Consider the following 3,895-nt stretch of genomic DNA (forward strand, 5'->3'; position numbering starts at 1 on the left):
GAATTCTCGCCTCCCAAAAGTTCCAGTGGCTTAGTCCCTCTCTTCTTCGGGCTTTCAGGCAGGTGTCACTTCTCAATTATACTCCGAGGAGAATCACCTTCTCACTTTTTAATTCCCCTTTTGGTTTCCACCCCCAGAACTTACCACCAAAAGACCCTAAATTCTACTCAATTAATCCTGCAAACTGATACCCAGGATGACAAGGACACTTGTTACTTTCTTTTTTTTCCACTGTGGCATCCACCAGTACCTAGAACAGTTCCTGTACAGGGCTCAAGGAATTTAATTAACAAGTGATAAAACAAATAAACCTTGAGTGATTAACATGAGACAGTTACAGCTGTTAAGCATGTGTGTAGGATGGAGGAACTAAGAGGGTAAATTTTTAAAATTATTTTTATTTTTGATTATGATTACATGATTGACCACGGTGGGAAGGATTTAGGGTTAGGGAAAAATGGGTGAAATCACTGTTTTCAAATTCTCTATTTCTTCTTGTCCATGGGGAAAGTGGAGAGATAAAGGGAAAGCTAAACCCAGCCTCCCAAATGTCCCAGCACCCAGGGATGGGGAACTGCCACCCAATAGCAACCCAGGGTCCTGATGCAGTGCTTGTTCTGAGGATTCTGACCAAGTGGTGTCGATAGTTCTGAAATGCTGTCAATTTTGCCAATCCAAGGGTGAGGCAACCCTCCCAGTGTCCGTTGGCTGACATAGTTCACCTCAAGTCTCTGTTCACGCAGATTTTTATTGTCCTTGTTTGCTGGGATGGTTGTCCAACTTGCTCTGTTCTCTTTCCTCTGCGACAGTACCAAATCAGCTGCCATATTCTCCATGTGCATCAGGGTCTATGTCCACTGCTCCACCTTTTCTGCTTGCAAGCAAGTCCCAGGGCACAGACCAGGTGACTCGAGCCCAACCACATCCCTTGCCCTCAGGGCTCACGAACCTGGCACTCACCACTCAGGCGAGCTAAGGGACTGGGCCAAGTGTCCCGAGTTCTACCGGCTCTCCTACACCCGGGGGCTCATGAACCCGGCACCCACCTTGCAGGCAAGCCCCAGGACTTGGGCCAGGTGACCCACGTCCCACAGGATCATTCCCCCGCCCTCAGGGGACTCACAAACTCAGAACCCACCACACAGGCGGGTCCCAGGACCTGAGCCAGGTGACCCAACAGATCCTGGGAGGGGAATCTTAACACACTAATTCCAAGTCCTGACAAAGATTCTGACTCAGTAGACCTGGATGGAGACTGAGAGTGTGAATTTGTAACAACTCAGATGATACCGATACATGGTTCCCAGTTGCCTATGTTGATTTTTAAATGAAAGACAATTTATTCTATTACTCAAGAAGAGCAGTACATACGCTTCAAAGGGAAAGTTCTGTCATACTCAAAAACATTTTTTGTCAGAAGAAAATATTTTCTCCAATAACTTCTTATATTTAAGCTATGCACTTGAATCAATCAAATGATTGTACAACAGTGATATTTTCACTTAACAAAGCTAACATTACTTTCCTGGACATACACCACAATCTGATTTTCAATAACTACATGGTGTATAGGGTGTTTCCACTTTTTCACGCTCATAAAGAATGCTTCAATTGATATTTTGTTTTGTGCCTTTTCGCATCTGTGTATTTCTTTCCAAAAATTTCCTAGAGCAGAAATTTCTGAGTCAAAGTTTAGATCAGTCTTTCCAGTAGACCTTTCTCCAGGAAATGGAAATATCTAGTATCTATATGGGTCAATATGGTAGCCATCAGCTACACACACTACTGAGCACTTGAAGTGTGACCAAAACAACTGAAAAACTGAATCTGTTATGACATATATAATGTTAGTTTATTTGTATTTATTTTTATTTTTTTTTAAAGATTTTATTATTATTGGAAAGCCGGATATACAGAGAGAGAGGAGGAGAGACAGAGAGGAAGATCTTCCATCCGATGTTTCACTCCCAAAGTGAGCCGCAACGGGCCGGTGTGCGCCGATTCAAAGCCGGGAACCAGGAACCTCTTCCGGGTCTCCCACGCGGGTGCAGGGTCCCAAAGCTTTGGGCCGTCCTCAACTGCTTTCCCAGGCCACAAGCAGGGAGCTGGATGGGAAGTGGAGCTGCCGGGATTAGAACCGGCGCCCATATGGGATCCCGGGGCGTCCAAGGTGAGGACTTTAGCCGCTAGGCCACAGCGCCGGGCCCAGTTTATTTGTATTTAAATAGCCCCATGTAGCTGCAGCTATCATACTGAAACAGGCAGGTCTTGAAATGTGTTGCAAACTGTTCTTCAGAAAAAGTGTAATTATGTATCTTCACCTAGGATATGAGACTAATAACCCCTTTTTTAATCAAACTGCCAACTCTAAGTTTTATCAATTTATTCATATTTATAAGGTGAAAGTAAAAAATATATATGTGGTTTTAATATGCACTTCTCTGGTAGTCACACTGAATGGGATTATTTCTTCTGGCATCACAGCCACTCAAAAACAAACAGTTCTACCTGTATTGCTTAACTCAGAGTTGGAAATAATTTAGCTTCCAAATATGTTTGGCTGGATCAATAGTTTCTATTGAGAATCAGCTTCACCACAGAAATTCAAACTGTCTGGCAGCAGTGGCCATATCCCCAAAAAGCAGCACCTTTCCAAGTCCTGTCACCTTCACACTTTCGTGTCCACCAGAAATCATCATCCCCTATTATTTTACAGGTATCCATCTTCATCACCCACAATACTGCTTGCCCTATCCCAGACCTCTGATTTAACAATTCCTGCCTGAGAAAAATTTTGAGAAACGAAAAAACAAATAGCAGCACATAGAAATACTAACCTTCACTTCATGTTTAATATGAAAAGTTATTTTATAATATTTCTGGGTTATTTTACAACTAATATTTATTATTATTTAAAGTAGAATGCTTCATTTAGTGGTTATGAGGTTTCTTACTTCCCAAGACAGTGGCTCAGCACCAGAGGGTTGCAAAAAGGCAGATTAAAAGGCCTCATCCCCCGAATTTCTGATTATCAATAGGTTATTGTGGGCCCTTAGAAATCTACATTTATCTCCAAGCTCCAAGTAAAACTCCACATTGAGATGTTCTCAGTGCTAAGGACACTCCTAGAAGGGTGGTAACATGTGTAACTTTGACAACATAATACACATTTGTAGAATCTTTTTTCTAAAACATAAACATGTGTCTTCACGCTTCTATCATTTTATCTTCACAAGAATCTTACACAAAAGGTTGGTCATCAGAACAATAATTGTGAATTTCATTTTACTGAAGAAAAGTGAAGAAACTCATCTAAATATACAAAAAGTAGAAAGAGAAAGAAAGAAAGAAAGAAAGAAAGAAAGAAAGAAAGAAAGAAAGAAAGAAAGAAAGAAAGAAAGAAAAGAGAAAGAAAGAAAAGCCAGAACAAAGAGGCTTTCCAGCTTTTAACCTTGGTAATACAGGCAAACACATCAACGCAGGACATAACTGAAGCTTGCTCCTACAGCCTGGCACTTCAAAAATACAGACATACCCATACAGAAGACAATACATGATAAGGTTCATGGCAACAAACATGCATTAAGTGTGTCTTAGACTAATCACTGCTACAACCCCTGCTGTAAGGACTATATGCGTGTAAAGCACAGGGAAGAATAAAATCTGAAACCATAACCCTGAGAGGATTGTAAATTCTCCATTGCTACAGAGAGACAAAAGCAAATCACCAGTGGGGCGGGTGTTAGCAAACACAGTTAGGTAGAATACAGGAGTCACTGTGTCACTGTAGGACTTCACATCTGGACTTGGAGGAGTTGCTATCACCAGTCAGTCAAGAATGGGAGGGAAGGAAGAGTACACAATAGGGAGCCCTCCTGGGGCTCAACAGCACAAA

Source organism: Ochotona princeps, chromosome 18, assembly GCF_030435755.1.
Source record: "Ochotona princeps isolate mOchPri1 chromosome 18, mOchPri1.hap1, whole genome shotgun sequence".
Taxonomy (NCBI): domain Eukaryota; kingdom Metazoa; phylum Chordata; class Mammalia; order Lagomorpha; family Ochotonidae; genus Ochotona; species Ochotona princeps.